Source organism: Chionomys nivalis, chromosome 12 (assembly GCF_950005125.1).
Source record: "Chionomys nivalis chromosome 12, mChiNiv1.1, whole genome shotgun sequence".
Lineage (NCBI taxonomy): Eukaryota > Metazoa > Chordata > Mammalia > Rodentia > Cricetidae > Chionomys > Chionomys nivalis.
This window is the reverse complement of record NC_080097.1, coordinates 1,680,667-1,697,679: the sequence shown is the minus strand read 5'-3', so window position 1 is coordinate 1,697,679 and position 17,013 is coordinate 1,680,667. Positions and strand designations below refer to the sequence as shown.

At 45.5% G+C, this 17,013-nt stretch overlaps 1 protein-coding gene across 1 annotated transcript in view; it reads left to right on the top strand.

Moving 5' to 3' along the window:
- Pcca (propionyl-CoA carboxylase subunit alpha) overlaps positions 1-17,013 on the top strand; it is a 291,408-nt gene that overhangs the window by 249,166 nt on the left and 25,229 nt on the right. The window lies entirely within an intron of this gene.

Sequence of the window (17,013 nt, the reverse complement as noted above, 5' to 3'; positions counted from 1 at the left end):
CACCCACTAGGCAGTTGGGCAGATACCAGCTTCTCTATTCTCTGGCTGGAGCTCACTTGCCCTCTCAGTAATGGCACCCAGTACCTGGCAACTCCAGTGAGGATGAATGGGGCATTGTGTGCATGACACTTAAGTGCTTTTCTTGCACCATGGAGTCAGTCACTCAGGAGCTCCAACTTGCATTGTAGAGGCATCTTTCATCACAAGAGTAAAGTCTGATTCCCCTTCATTGCCAGAGCTGTTTCCTAAGGCAGCTACTCTAGATCTAGAGAATCCCTTGTGCCTGTTGGAAATTCAGTGAGCAGGAAGATATTCTCCAAAGTTTCTTCTCTGTTTTCTCTGTGACTTCATGTATTTTTGTACAAGCTCTAGTTCCCCATGCTACGTAACAGAATGTTAGCAACCTAGAGCTGTGTTTATCTGGGTGCTTCCAGATGCTTTTCAGGAATGTTCCATTTTAGGAGCTATGAGTTGAGAGCTGTGGGAGATGTAAGGTATTTTTCAGGTCTGCAGGTCTTTTTTAATAGATCACATTTTAGAAAAACACCTTTGGGCCACACTACTCAATTTCCTCTTTCACCGGCTCCTCTCTGTTCATTAACCCTAATTCTTGAGTCACCTGGCTCTAAAAAGGGGCGGCAGAAACTTGGAACAAGAAAATCCAGCTTCTCTCTGCACGCCCCTGACGTGGTTCTCACCACAGACGATATGTGTCCCCATTCGTAGCCATTGGCGACGGCCCAGGAGCCCTGGGAGTAGAAATCTTGGTGCTGTTTCCTGCTCTGCGTGTAGGTCTGGGAGAGTGACAGGTCTCTCTGCCTCTTCATCTGTGATAGAACTAGTCAATACTGCACAATATGGCGTGGCACCATGACCAGTTCCTAGCAGTTACGGAAGATTGTTACTGTTGACTGGCTGGAGAAAGATCGCAGCTGTCACCTCACTGTCCCTGAGAGAAAGCGCTTCCTCTGACAAGGCTGCATCATCAGAGCCCAGTTCTTGGGATAGATTTACTCACCAGCCATTTTTTGCCAGTTAATCAACAATTCTGGAAACATGAACGAGTTTGTGAAAACTCTCTGGTCTACCTCATCGTGGTAAGAGCAACATTAACCAAAATTAAAAAGACACCCAGAACTGGGCAAGGACTAAGGGAGCCTCCAGAGCTGAGGCACAGGGATTTTCCCAGTAGGAGTGTAGCAAGACCACCAACCAGTCCCCACATCATGTCATGGAGACTTAATATTAGTTATGAATTCTCAGCCCTACCTTATGCTTGTCTCCCTAGCTCTTATAGCTTAAATTAACTCGTTTCTCTTCATCTGTGCTTTGCCTCTGGGCTTTTTACCTTTCTTTCCTTCTGTCTACGCTGCTGCATGTGTATCTCTCTGGCAGCTGCCTGCCTGGCTGGCCCCTCTTTCTCCTCTAAATTCCTCCTCCTCCTTGTTCTCTCTGCTTTCTCAACCCAGCCTATGCCTCTACTTCTAGCTATTGGTTGGTTAGCTTTTTATTGGACAAATCAGGTTCTTAGGCAGGCAATGTAAAACAAATGCAACACATCTTTACATCATTAAAATAATATCTTCAACAAAAACAAATGTAACACATAGTTAAGGTAATATTCCACAACAGGGAAGTTATGGAGTGTACCCTAGGAAGGGATGCCCGTGTTAAGGTCTAACTAGTGGGAAGAAAATTGTTAGTGGAAGAGCTAATTAGATGAAGAAGTGTGGGCAGGCAGACTTGTAACTGCCTGTGAAAATGCCCTGGGCTGGGGAGCTGGTCCTTTCAGAGCTATGATGTTTGTCCTTTTCCACCAACTACCTAGGAGACTTGTGTGAAATTAACCAGCCAAACCTTGGTTACTAATTGAGTTGCAGTCTATTCCAAAGGTTCAGGCAAGGATGTCAGGAGTGAATGATAGGGCAGTTATGTCCTAATTAAGTTTGTGTTAAGATCACTCTAGGGTATGGACACTTACAGCTCGTATACAGGAACCTCCAAATCCAAATTCCAATTTGCTTCCTTGTACCACGGTAAATTCCCTTTGTGCCTCCCGTCATGGGTCACACCGAACTCAGAAAAGTGGTACAAGCTTTTGGTATATTTTGTAAGTCTAGGACTCGCGGATTAAACTCCACAGGTGCCTGATATTGAAGATGGATGTGGTAGCCCCTCCCACGTCTCCACCGTCCACGCCTTTAGGTGCTTGCGGTCAACCTTGGACTTAAGATATTATATATATTCGAAACTCCTGAAACAAACCGGTCGTAAGTTCTCAATTATATGCCATCTAGGCAGTACGATCAACTCTTATATCATTCTGCCCGGGGTGTGACTGCCGCCATGGTCCTGTGAACCCACATGCTATATACACTGCGGTTCTTCTGGTTGGCTGCACTCTGGCATGGCGTTCCCTGTGCTTAGTAAACCGTGATGGCACAGGATAAAGGGGAAGAGTAGGGGCACTGGGAGTCAGTTGCCAGAGAGCTGCTGTGAGGTGGTGCCTCGGAGTGAAAAGGTAAAAGAAAATTCTTGTCTTAATAAGGCAAGAAGAAGAAACAGTCACCAGCTTTGGCCATTAAGACCTGGGTAGAGATGAATCTTCTGTGGAGAAACTATACAGAAGGAAGAAATGTGCTGTGTTTGTCAAAATGCAAAATTTAATAGTTAAATTTTATCTTAGGTGTGTACGTCCTTAAGAGGTTTGGGCGCCCACTGGGCACTGTGGAACTGTGTGCTAATCTTGGGGTCCTATCTTAGAGACAGCATATATTACCTAATGTTTCTAGTAACAGAACTAAATTGTGACCAAAGCACCCAAATTTGACTTTGTGTGACATCACATGTGGCTTACTCCACAATCCTCATTGTTATCAAAAGATAAATTTGGCCTATACTGATACTTTCTTGGATTCTCTGAGAGGAAGGTAAAAGGGGGTCAGGGTGAAAAAGGGGAGTCGGGGTGAAAAAAACCATCTTTCACTTTTACAATTTTAATCCCTCATTAAAAGTATGGCTTGCTTTATGATCTGAAGAAATGCCATCTAAGTCTTTATATTAGGAACAAAAATGAGCCTTTCAGGAAAAAAATGGGGGTGTAATGGGGTGTTAGAGCTTAATCTGCATCAGGCTTTTGATGTATTTCTAGATTTTAAGAAGCTTCCCGCTGTTCCTAGCCACTGAAACAGCTCTAGCCATGTCTGTCCAGGCACCGGCCTTCCCGTCATCCCATGCTTTGCTGGCAACCTTCAGCAAGCATCAGTGTTGAGCTAGAGACTTGACGTGTTACCAACACAAGCTGCTCCCTGGACCTTCAGTTCTCACTCTTACTTTCCATAGACAGACTCTGGAGTTAATCATGGTTGAAGGAATCACCCACCAGCCTGTGGGTCTTCTTTTGGACTGTCATTGGTCCAGCCATAGCACTTACTGAGAAGTATTAACTGACAACTGAAACAGATCTGAGCTCAGAGCTATGAGTTGGAAAGCACAGTAGATCATTTTGTTTTTAATTTTAAAAATTGAAGTCATATATTTTGGATTCTTTGACATTTTAAGTTATGCTATTTCAGTGTGTGTGTGTGCGTGCGTGCGTGCACGTGAGCACACACAGATGCACACCTGTCCAGAAGCCAGAGGAGCCAGGGGTCAAAGTCAGTGTCTTCTCTCACTCTCCAGCAAGTCCCATGGGCTCTCCTGTCACAGCTCCCTGACCTGGAGTACAGGCATTACCACACCGACTCTTCTGTGTAGGTGCTGGGATCTACACTCATGTCCCACACGTGACAGCAAGCACTTAATGCACAGAGCATCTCCACGACCCCTGTGTCATTTCTCTCAACGTAACTCTCTGGTTTGAAGGTGTGCCAGTCACACCGTTCACAGAGCAGCGTGGGGCGAGCACCTTCCCTAGATTGTAGGGACCCTCTGGGCCAGGCTATGTCTTTGTGTTCTTCCCATCCAGGGACATTAGTCCCCAAATTCTGTCTGCTTTGTGCCAGTGAGTTTCCTAGATAGAGAGCAACAATGTGGGTCTCAGTTTCACAAGTGTTAAAACAAGATCCAGGAGGAAAAGGAAGTAATTGGTTAGCAGGGGCCACTGCGCCGAGGAGGATGACCTGCCTTCAAAGACTTGTGCTTTGAGCCTCATAGTATGTTTAAGAAACAGTTTACTTCAAAGGCCCTCACCACAAGAAAATGGGCTGTTTTCCTGCTATTCTTGTCCACTGGCTCAGTATTACTATAAGTAGCTCATATCCGGCCCTCTGTGGTCTCAGGTGGTCGTTTGTGTTTCTGATCCTCAGGCTGAAGCTGTAAGAACTCTGGCCCTATTTTAAGTCAGTAGCAAATCCACACTGTTTGGCAGGAGTTGTTTGAGGTTCTCATGAAATGCTTGACACTCTGACCCATCTTAAGGGAAATGCTTAGATGCTATAATCAGTATGCATAGGGATTATGGCCTCCCAAAATAGAAAGCTGAATTTCCCAAGCCAGGCCTAGGCAGACTCACCAGAGCGCACCTGCAGGTTTGATGCATTGTGGTCACTTCGCGTGGCCATGCTAATTTCTAAGCAATGTGCTCAGCGTCTTTGGGATAAAAGCCTGAGTGGGTTACAAAGACATCATTGGAAGTATTTGAACTTGCCCTTTCTCCCCCATGGATACATCTGGCATATGTAGAATTTAAGAGGTCACACTTAATACTGGAGTCCTCTAGATAGTACCAAATTCACCGAAAGGAATCAGTGACTTTTTTCCCCTGAAATTCTCCATGCAGGGATTATATTCATGGAAAGCAGCTCCCAGTGATTTGGGGTAGAACCCTCCTGGCAGGCACTGAGGTCAGAGCTTTCCTTAGGTTAGGCTTAGTGGCGCTGTTTCTCCTTCCTGTTTGTTGATGCAGCGTTCATTGATTACACCTGGGCTTATTCTGAGAAACACAGACTTGAGGCGATTTCAGTACCTCTACCCCTCCCCCGTTTCCTTCTCTTTCTCTGTTTAAAATCAAGAGTAAAGGTTGGCTTTCCTGTCTCAGTAGAAGCAGAGGGAGTAAGGACAGAGAGTGAGGTGTGTGGTATGTTCAGAAGAGAAAGATCATCCACTCTGGGCCTCGACGACGACAGGCTGTGGGCACTGGGGTCCTGTGTGCACATGAGCCACTTAAAGCACTTGCCTGAAAAGCAACCTTTTTCTCTTGTACCTTCTACCATTGGTGTTTACTGCCAACTGCTTTGTCAGCCCGAGTGACAAGGCAGGACACTTCCTAAATTTCTGGTTAGAGCTTCTGAGATCTGTGTTGAATCTGAACTGAGCTGACATAGCCAGATGAATGGTTGTATGGAGTTTTGCTCAAGTATTCCATGGGCTGGTGCCTTCAGGGGAACCAGCCCACAGGGAGGACCGATGGCGGGGGCTGGCACTCTTCCTCCTGCACTCACAATGCTGAGAGCTCTCCAGGAACCGTTTCAGTTTATTGTACTTGCAGGAGGACTGTTCACATTTCCTACCTCACTGCCAGGATATGCACATGGAGGCCTTTGGGAAAGGTTGGTCATCCAAGCCCCGAGGAAGGCAGTCCGTACTGATTCCAAGAGGCTCCAGATAAACCACGACACTGTAATTGTGTGTCTAAGGCATGTTAGATTATGTTCTCATTGAATCTTAGGTGGTAACCCTGGATACTTACACACATTAAATAGCTTCCTCAAGGTCACAAAGGACTCTGGGGATAAGATCTGTGATCCTAAGGCTTCAGCCGCAGTAGTTTGTAGGTCTTCTCCTGTGCACCCCACTGACTTTCCTTAACTCCCCTGCTGTGAGTCTGCCCCTGCACAAGGCAGTTCCCCTTCCATCTTGAGTTTGTGCACATGGCAGACAGAAGCACCTTACCTTAGCTTCTACAGCCACTGTCAAGAGGCCGTGCTCTCCTTGCAACCATCCCTTCTGCCATTCCCAAGAGGGAATCCTCACCTAGATCAGGGACCACTGGACAGTCTGGGCTTGCTGCCCTTCAGGTCAGTCAGCTGAGATAGGAAGCAAGGCTTGCATGTTATACATGCTGCCACCTCAGAGAGCTCCGTGTGGAAAATGCTGCGACCAGAGTCTACTGTGGCAGCAGTCTGGACACACTCCCTCTCGTCAGTCACCAGACACTCCTGCGCAACAGGGCTTTCATAAAGAACCTAGGCTGCTCCAGGTGACGTAACAGCATCTGCAGCCAGTGAGACTGCTCAGTTATTACCTCACAGGGGTACACTATGGACTGTATTGTGACAAGAATCCAGGGTAACATGTATAGGATACTACACACACACACACACACACACACACACACACACACACGGAACGCTAAACCTAGTATGGACTTTCCTTCATGATTATCTGGTCTTCTCATAAGCAGACATTATGCATGTATTCCATAACATTCTAGAAAAATATGAAAACATATTAAACAAATGGGTTATATTGGCTAAAATATGTGAAATAGAAAATATTCACAAATGAGAAAAGCAATGAAGTTAGAAGCATCAGCACTGTTAATAACTTTTATCTGTGTAACAGAGCAAACTAAGGGCATATGGGTGGACTTTAATAGAGTGACCATCATTAAAGTACCCAAAGGAGTAAACACAGCACCACAGAGGTTTGGTTTGGGGGTGGGGGTCTGTATTAAACCCCGCTATAACTGAGAAAATAGAGTTGCCTAATGGGACACCCCAGGTTTTCACAACTCTAACTTTATTGGCTGCAAATCTGCACTCAATTCTGAGAGCTGCTGTTGCTCTTAGTGCGTTATTTGACAGTCCCCCCCCCAGTAGAAATTCACTTAAAAGGAAATGCTGTGTTTTACATAAATTTACATAAATAGTAGGTTAAATCAAATCATTTATTTTTTCTTTTGCCACTTCTCAGTCTTCACCAGGTTAATGTTTTGTTTGGATTTCTGAGAGGGAATGCAGAAAGCTCTGATTTATTTTGGCCCACAGACTCCTTTTATATTCTTTTTATTTATTTTTTAAAATAAATTATTATTCTTATGAGACTGGGCCTTGCTATATTGTCCTAACAGCTCTGGAACTCACTGTGTAGAGCGGGCTAACCTCAAACTCTTAGAGCTCTGCCTGCTTCTGCTTCCTGAGGACGGATTAAAGGCTGGTACCACCCACCACACCCAGTACTAAATCCTTCCTGAGGACAGATCAAAGACTGGTGCCACCATGCCCAGTACTAAATCCTTCCAATTTATTGGATAGTATCAGACTGAGAATACTGCGGAAGATGTGGTTGTGGGACTTTCCAGTTGTTTACTTTTTGTTTATTTGTGTGTGAGTACAGGCATGTGTGCATGTTCGAGGACAATTCTCCAGGCTCAATTCCTTGTGAGATCTGGAGATTGAACTCAGGGTCATCAGGCCTGGATTAGGGCCTCCACCAACTGAGTCATCTCCAGGCCCTGTGGTCTTTTTAACTGGGGGACTGGAAAGAAAGCAGAATGGCAAACAGGACTTATAAAGGAGAAACGATGGCTGAAACTCTGGGGACTTGGGAAAAAAGACTCCCAACCCTATGTAAAACAGGATAATAATTCTATAAAAAACACAACAGTAGATGACCAATAGTGACTTTTCACAACTAGAACAAACTGAGTCATACTTTGTGCACCTCAAAGTTGGAATTCTATGTTTTAAAAAAGCATCTCCATTCCAGCCCAAATGTTTCAATAATGTAGGTACCAAAATAGAGTTAGCATTGTGTGTCTGTGTGTGTGTGCATAATAAAATTGTTAATAATCTATGCTTCCTTACTTTTTTGTTTTTGTTGTTGTTGTTGTAACTGTCCTGGAACTTACTCTGTAGACCAGGCTGGGCTTGAACTTAGATCCATTGCCTCTGCCTCCCAAGTGCTGGGATTAAAGGTGTGTACCCACCACTGCCTGGCTTATTTTTCATTGCTTTTAAAAAACACAATTATTTGATTGAAGGAAAGTTTGTGGGTTTATGGTTGTTTTGAGACAGAGCCTTACTATGTAGTCCTGGCTAGTCTTGAACTTGGTACAATCCTCCTACCTCTGTCTCTCTCGAGATCCAGGATTCTGGTCATGTACCACCATGCCCAATTTGACTTGAGGTTGTGAAAAATCTTTCAAGGGTTGTTCCTTGCAGAATCACTGTGTACAGTACATTCTGACGCTGTTGAGAACTGCCGTGTGAAGGACAATCAGCCCTCAGTTTTCTCTGAATCTGTTTTTCCAAGGTGCAGCTTCTCCCAGTTTCATTGTTCTCACAGTAGCTATTCCCATGTCCTGGGGGTAGTGTTCTTTGAGTTCCCCTGGAAAACGCGGCTTCGGAACAGAATGGCGAGCTACGTCCCACACCTAGGTTAGTAGTAAGCTGATTTAGCAATGTCCATCTGTTTACAGATCATCAGTAGATTCTTCCAGACCAGTGCGGCAACAGTAGCAGCATGACATGTGAAACCTAAATCATTCATCGTCTGCATAACAAAGGGTTACCTGCCCCTGTTCTACATGGCTGCTGCCATATGTGAAAATTAGTTTATCTTTTCTGTTTTATACACTAGTACCGACAAACGCAATGAAAAAGCTAATGTAGATGTGTTTGTACATACTCTAAAACCCTATAAAATCTTACAATTCAAATTACATTATTTACCAAAAGTGAATAGAGAAGCCAGCTAAATATGTTCTAGTATCAAAAAAACATCGCATTAACAATTACAATAATTTCATGTTGTCTATTGCAGTAGAGAAACTTCTGAAAAGAATGGCAAGGGTTTTATATGGGAGGTAGATGGAGCATTGTAGACTTAAGGGTTTCATGAGAAGGGGGCAAGTTGGCCTTGTGTAAGGCTATGGAAAGATGGTCCTTCTCCTCTACCATTTCCTGGTTTGGGGAGGGTCTGAGAATGCAGGACCTATTCCTGTTTCCCAGCACCAGGTGCAGGGGAAAGGTCAACACTGATATCAGAAAAACACAGCCATGTGTTTTTGGGAGTACTAGGGGTTGAACCCAGGGCTTCACACATGCTAGATAAATACTTTACCACTGAAATACTTCCCAGCCTTAAAAAAGTGAATACCTCTGTTGTCCATTGTGATAGCTGTCTGTCGTTCTGCTCGTGGCCACGTCTGTCAATGCACCAGTGTGGTTTACAGTGCATCTGCTTATTGAAGTGAGAACGGCAATTGAAGCCTGCAGTGCTTTTGACAAGAAAGCACTGTCTGTGACTGTGTGTGGGTCAGGTGTCTGTAGTCGTCACTGACTGACACTGTCTGTGGACTGTGTGTGGATCAGTCGTCTGTAGTCGTCACTGACTGTGACACTGTCTGTGACTGTGTGTGGGTCAGGTGTCTGTAGTCGTCACTGACTGACACTGTCTGTGACTGTGTGTGGGTCAGGTGTCTGTAGTCGTCACTGACTGACACTGTCTGTGACTGTGTGTGGGTCAGGTGTCTGTAGTCGTCACTGACTGACACTGTCTGTGGACTATGTGTGGATCAGTCGTCTGTAGTCGTCACTGTGACACTGTGACTGTGTGTGGGTCAGGTGTCTGTAGTCACTGACTGACACTGTCTGTGGACTGTATGTGGGTCAGGTATCTGTAGTCGTCACTGTGACACTGTGACTGTGTGGGTCAGGTGTCTGTAGTCGTCACTGTGACACTGTCTGTGACTGTGTGTGGGTCAGGTGTCTGTAGTCGTCACTGTGACACTGTCTGTGACTGTGTGTGGGTCAGGTGTCTGTAGTCGTCACTGACTGACACTGTCTGTGACTGTGTGTGGGTCAGGTGTCTGTAGTCGTCACTGACTGACACTGTCTGTGACTGTGTGTGGGTCAGGTGTCTGTAGTCGTCACTGACTGACACTGTCTGTGGACTATGTGTGGATCAGTCGTCTGTAGTCGTCACTGTGACACTGTGACTGTGTGGGTCAGGTGTCTGTAGTCGTCACTGACTGACACTGTCTGTGACTGTGTGTGGGTCAGGTGTCTGTAGTCGTCACTGTGACACTGTGACTGTGTGGGTCAGGTGTCTAGTCGTCACTGACTGACTTCTCTATAAAACCTCCGTTGTGAGGCAGGTGGCCCCAGCTGGTGGTATTCTTTGAGAGGGTATGAAACCTTTTGGACAGGAGGCCCAGCTGTCGGAGGTAGGGCCAAAGGGACCTGATTAAAGGTGATATAGATTGGCTCTGCTTCCAACCCAAGATGCCTCTTGATACGTTAAGATACAATATGTCCCCTCACCTCATAAAGAGTCCCAGCACCGTGCCTTTCCCTATATGACAGACTCAGTCCTCTTTATCTGAGCCAAGTGGTTCTGTTAGCTGTTCTGACATGGTGATAACAGGAATCATAGGTTTCATTTGGGAACATGTCAAAAAAAAAAAAAAAAAGAAAGAAAAGATCTTACTACCATGACAGGGAAAGACCATCACAGTTAGAGGGAAGTCAGTACCTGTTTAGAACATTTACAGTTTGACAAATCTGGTTCCTCAAATGGCTTAGATAACAAGAAACAATGTCTGATAGTTAGCTACTCTACCAAACATTGTAAAAATCTGTTTGCAGGCATGAGTATGCGTGGGCATGTACACACACACACACACACACGTACACACACACACGTACACACGTGCAATGGTGTGTGTGTGTGTGTGTGAAGGCCAGGGTACAACCTTGGGTGCTGGTCTGTAGGACTCTCCCTGGGGTGGAGCTGGACGGTGAGTGTTGGAGACCTAGGACCCCCCCCCCCCCCCCGAGAAACACACCCACTGAGTCTGAGTCAGGAGCCCAGAGAAGCAGGATCTCATTTAATTGCATCAGGCAGGAACTTAATAGGCTGAGATGGGGGTGGGAAACCTGGGATGGGCTGAGGCAGAGCAAGGAACAAGGGCCAATAATATTCTGCCATGTCAGCAGTGGCTGGGCAGAGGCGAGCCTAGGTCGGGTAGCCAGAGACAGGTCTCCAAACTCAAGCTAGGCTCAGGGAGTTAGTTACACTGGGCCTCATGCCCAGGCCTCATGAAGCCCAACACTGGTCCTCGTCCTCCAGTCTCCCGTTCAACTCTATGTGTGCCAGGCTAGCTGACCTATGACCGTCCAGGTATTCCCCTGCATGTACCTCCCATCCTGCCTTAGGAGTGCTGGGATTCCAGATGTCCACCACCACAGCTAGCTTTATGTGTGCTCAGAGGATCTCGCTTGCACAACAAGTAGTTTACCTACTGAGCACCGTTTTCAAAAACGTACATCATGTATGATAGCCCTGACTCTGAGAGCTCAGCCCTTCCTGGTTAGTATACAGTTGTGCAGCTTCAGGGCCTTTTAACCTCGGAGACGCTCTTCTGCTTGTTGCCAATCGCTACCAGCATTTAATTTTATTTTGTCTTACTTATCTATTTTGTGGTGCTGAGGATGGTCAAACCTCTAAGGCCTCCCACATGCTAGATACCTGCAGCCCTGCCAGCCTTTCATATGAACAGAGTAAGATCACAAGCTCCTCCTGTGACTCCAAATGGCCCAGCCAAGACGGTCTGGAGTACGTAAACTTTTACTGTACTTCTGAATCCTTTTCAGAGTTTGTAAGACCAGCTTGCAGAGATCACCCCGGTATTCCTGACCTCCTAATTCTGGGGTAGTGCTGACAACAGAACTGGAGATCACAGTCAGTGCACTGCTGCGGGCTGGGAAGGGGAGTCATTCTTGTGAATCTTGTTTGGTGTGCTTGGTAAGAATTATGCCAAGTAGCCTTAAAAAGTAAACACTGTTACACATCACTTAGAGACAGAACATCTTCTGAGAGATGTGCCCTTGTTGGGACAGGCCTGTAATCATAGCACTGGGGAGTTGGAGGCAGGAGGATTGAGAATTCAAGGGCAGCCTTGGCTACACATTGAGTTTGAGATGGGTCTAGGTTACCGGAGACCCTGTCTCAAACAAACAAACAAAATTCAGAAAGTTGTGTTGCACAAGCAGCATCGAAAGTACTTACACAAATTTAAAAGACACTTTGTCAGGTGGACCATTGTCATATTTATCCTTGCCCAAAAGCATCCCGTGTGGCAGGGCTATTCTACTACATTGTGTGCTCTGTGATAGAGTGGTGAACACAGCCACTGAGTACTGTCTGAAGGAGATTTCTCAGCGGGGAAAAATGGCATTACAACTTAATACACATATACTTACCCACAGGCATGCACACGCACCCTCCTTGTCTGTGGATCATTTTGTAGCGTATGTGAAAAACTTCATGTGACTGCTTATTTTTTTTCATTTCTGCCTTTTTAAAAAGCAGGCAGGTGCTCACAGTAGCAAAAAGCAAATTCAAACTTTGTTCTTTTCTCCTAATAACAGGCAGAAATGTAAAGGGTAGTTACCAAAAAAGAAAGTAAACAAAGAATGGAAAAAGGAAAGTACTGACTCACTGCGGACAGCTGCAACAAAGCATTGCCCTTGGGATGAAGGTGAACTCGGTTCTGAGATAATGGCAGAAGCTCACACTCTTAGTGTTTAGTCCTAGAGAAGGTGCCTCCAGTCTAATGCAGACACACGAGGCACAGGAAGCCCTGGGTTGAATGCCTTCCTTTTTGTATTGGCAACTCATATCTTAAATCTCCTCAAAATATAAATATTTGTGGCACTTGCTGCTTTTTTTAAAAAAAATTTTGGCATCTGGAGGTAGAAGTCTGGGACTGTGCTAGCTGAATTAGCTATCATACGTAGGAGGTCAACCACAAGAAAGGTCTGTGGTCTTTCTGCTGTGGTTAAGACACCCACAAGTGCTGCTACTAGGAGATGGGGCTCCTGTAGTTCTGCTTGTGGCTCGCTGGTAGCTGAAGGGAGAAAGCATCACGACGGAGCAGCGTAGGCGGTGTAGAGGCCTTACATTCTGGGGGTGCCACCCGTTTTACTGGAGCACTTGATTAGAATTGTCCTTTTGGATTGGGGTGTGACTTAGAGTGCTTGCTTAGCATATGTAAGGGCGTGGGGTCTGTGCCCAGCAGTGGGGGCAAACTAAAAGGCAGTCAGCCATCTTCTGGGTTGCATTAAACTCTGCACTTCATCAGCGGCATTAGAAATCCATTTTCATGGGGCTGGCGAGCACCACAGACCAGAGTTTGCATCCTCATGACCAACATAAAATCCAGGCAGGTGCTGCTGCCTGGAATCCCTGTTCTAGGGAAGCAGATACAGGGGATCCCAGGGCAAACTGGCTAGCCAGAGTGATCCCAGGGTCAGTGAGAGACCAGGTCTCAAGGAAGAGAGTGGACAGCAACGAAGGAAGATAGCTAACATCAACTTCAGGCCTCCATATGTGAATACATGTATGTGTGCTCAGAGCATGTAAATGAACATGCACATGCATGCACACACATACACTATGCACATGTACACCACAGCAAATAAAAAAGGAAAACCAATAGTGACATAGTTGGATGGGCATGGTCACACACACCTGTAATCGCAGTGCTCAAAATGTGGAGGCAGAAAGGGTCACCCGTTAGGACCAGCTTGTTCTTTGTCATAGCTCCTATAATGCAGGCTGTTAGATTGTTGCCATAGAAAAGGTCAGCTCTCTGCAACAGTTCAGAAATGGTACCTGTGCTGCTTATATTTACATCAACTGGATGCAAACTGTAGTCACTGGAGAGAAATAAACCTTGATTGAGAACATCCTCCATAAGATCGTTCTATGGATCAGCCTGTAGAGCATTTTCTTATTAGTGACTGATGCGGGAAGGGCCTATTGTAGGTGGTGCTGTTCCTGGGCTGGTGGTTCTGTGTTCTATAAGAAAGCAGGCTAAAGGAAGCCATGGGGAGCAAGCCAGTGAGCAGCATCCCTCCATGGCCTCTGTATATGATCCTGTCTCCAGGTTCCTGCCCTGTCTGAGTTCCTGTCCTGACATCCTTTGATGATATAGAGCAATGTGTCAGCCAAATAAACCCTTTCCTCCCCAGTTGGCTTTGGTTGTGGTAAAACCCTTGCTAAGAGAGCGCCATTGCAGCAGTGTGTGTAGGGGACTGACTAGAGCCTGTGGTGCCAGCACCACGTATGCGGCTCCCCGACAATCCTGTGAACCTGTAGGTATTTAGGACAGGGACAGAGCCTCATTCAAAGTCTGTGAGAAATGTCCATTCTTATGAAACCAGGGGAAAGCTCAGAGTTCTTTCTTGCTTCTCATTCATGAGCTCACAATAGTGCAAAGATATTTTGCTGCTCTGCCGTCCAGTTTGTTGGGTTAATTTGGGAGACAGTGTCAGCGACCTGGAGCTGTGCCAACTCCCAATTAGCGCTCCCTGTAACCACTGATTTCACTTTAAAAGTAATTACTGCAGATGTCCTCGGAGACCCTGAACAGCATCCACACTCCTAATCCTACACTTAGTTTTCTTATCTACCACAGAAACTATTATCTCAGGTTTTTAAGATTTAGTTTTAATTCTTAATCTTTAAAATGATGTCAGGCTTACTATAAAAGACACAGCAATGCTATACATGCTGCCCATGTTATTTTTCCAGACTCTGCATGTGAACCACGCGCTGTGGTGGTTGCTTCAGCTATAATTTTCTTATCTTTCAATTCAGTCATCTATCTATCACTCATTTTACTTTGTACCGTTCTCAAGTTGCTAATAATACCTTTGTGCTTTTCAGTACAAGACAACATTCCCTTTCATAACATCATGGCTGTACAGTTTTCAATACCAGGAAATGAACAGTATCAATATAGTACAGTTGCCTAAACTACAAACGTTTCCAACTTTGACAGTTTCCTCACTATAAAAATACCGACTTACAAAGAAACAAATGCCAGGTCCAGGGCCTGCTTCAGCATCGCCACCCCCAGTCTGTTTGTCCAGAACTGTCCCTCAGTCTTTCTGACTAACACGGTTTTGGCAGTTTTATCAGCAGTCCCTCAGCTGGACTGTCTGGGATTCCTCACAGCCAGCCTGCCACCAGGAGGCTCACTCCTGATCATCTCATTCCCAGACAGTCCTGTGACTACTTGGTTGAGTTGGTGTTGCCAGGGTTCTTTACTGCAAAATGACCAACTTTTCTCTCATTTTATGAGCAAGGAACAGGTACCTAAGCTGACAATTCCAGTTTAATTTTGTTTTTGTTTTGCTTTGGTTTGAGATTTTTGATATGATTTCATATAGTTCAGGCCAGCCTTAAACTTGTTACGAACTCTTGATCCCTCTTCTTCTGCCTCCTGAGTTTTGAGATTGCAGGCATATACCGCCATACTAGCTCAAAGTAATAAGATTAAATACAAGATAAACAGCGCCAGGATAAGTCCAGGAGCCCAGAAGTAGGGGAGTTGATAACACCTCGACTCTGACTGGAGAATTGGCCACAAATCATCCAAACGCAGTAAACTTTCATTATTTTCATTTTTTCCTATCTCCCCACCCCCACCACCCAGTGCTGGGGATCACACCTAGTGCCCTGCACATGCGGAGTAAGCATCTCGTTCCTAGCCTCACCTGTCCTTCCTTCCCTGCTTTCCTTCCTTTATTTTTGATTTGGTGAGACAGAGTTTCTTTAGCCTTGGCTATTCTGGAACTACCCCTGTGCACTAGGCTGGCCTTGAACTCACAAGAATCTGGCTAACTCTGCCTCCTGAGTACTAGGACTAAAGGTGTGCGCCACTGCTGCAGCCGCTGCTTAGGTCACCGCCCAGCCCTCTCTTTATTCTCCCTGCAGTGTTAGGCACTGAACCCAGGCCCTTGTCCAGACTAGGTAGATATGCTGCACCTGTGAGCCCCAACCCCAGCCTCTATGGCTTAAAATGTAAATAGAAAAGTGACTTAATTTTTGCAAAGATGATTCTTTTTTATTTTAAATTTTTATGCATTTTATATACCAACCACAGTTCCCTCTCCCTCCCCGCAACTTCCCATTTCCTCCTTAGAGAGGGTAAGGCATCCCATAGGGAGTCAACAAATCCTGCCATTTTGAGTTGAGGTAGGACCAAGCACCTCCCCTCTGCATCAAGGCTGAGCAAGTTCATTCTTCATAGTATAGACAAATCTTCTGTCTGCATGGCTGGGGATTTGATAGCTCCATGGTAGAGGCCCTGAGCTTGGGGAAGGGGTTTTCTCACTCAAATAAGTTTGCTAAGCAGCACAGACGAGCAAAGGGAAAACAACTGTTTCTGATTCAGGTTGCTTGAGACTTTCCATGGGGACAAGGAATTGATGGTCCCTAAACCAACACATTGGTACAGACTTTAGGAAAACAATTTGGTCATGTTTCTTTTAGGGAGGAAGAATAACAGATTCTCATCTCCCCCTGCCCCTGAAAAGACATACGGTACTGAAATGTACTCTTAGAATCTTATACTGAAGTCAGAAAGCAGGCCAGAAAAGAGTCCCACCATCCAGGGAAGACACAGAAGAGATATTGCCCTAATGCACCCCAGACATGGACAACAAATGCTGGAGAAAATGTGGGAAAATAGGAATTTTCATCCCTTAGTAACAATGCTAAAACCACAATGTAGCCACACATCCTCACAGACTTGTGGCTCATTCCTTTTTCTCTTGCACCTTCTTCAGAATGAGGCAATTAGTCTGAAAAGGATGCAGTTATGAGACTTTGAATGCTGTAAGATTGCAGAGAAGTAGAAATTCAGACCAGGATGGCCAACAGTCAAGGCAATGTTGATCTAGTCCTCACACAGTTATCCTTTTTTGAGACCAGGATTCTCCTTTAGGATGTACTTATCTTCCTTCCATCCATTTGTCCATCCGTCCTTCTTTCCTTCCTTCCTTTTTTTTTTTTTTGGTCTTTTGAGACCGGGTTTTTCTGTAGCTTTGGAACCTGTCCTGGAACTAGCTCTTATAGATCAGGCTGGCCTTGAACTCACAGAGATCCCCCTGCCTCTGTCTCCCAAGTGCTAGAATTAAAGGTGTGTGCCACCACCACCTGGCTAGTGCTTATATTTCTTTAATATTAAAGTTCCTTTTGAAGGGATTTACACTG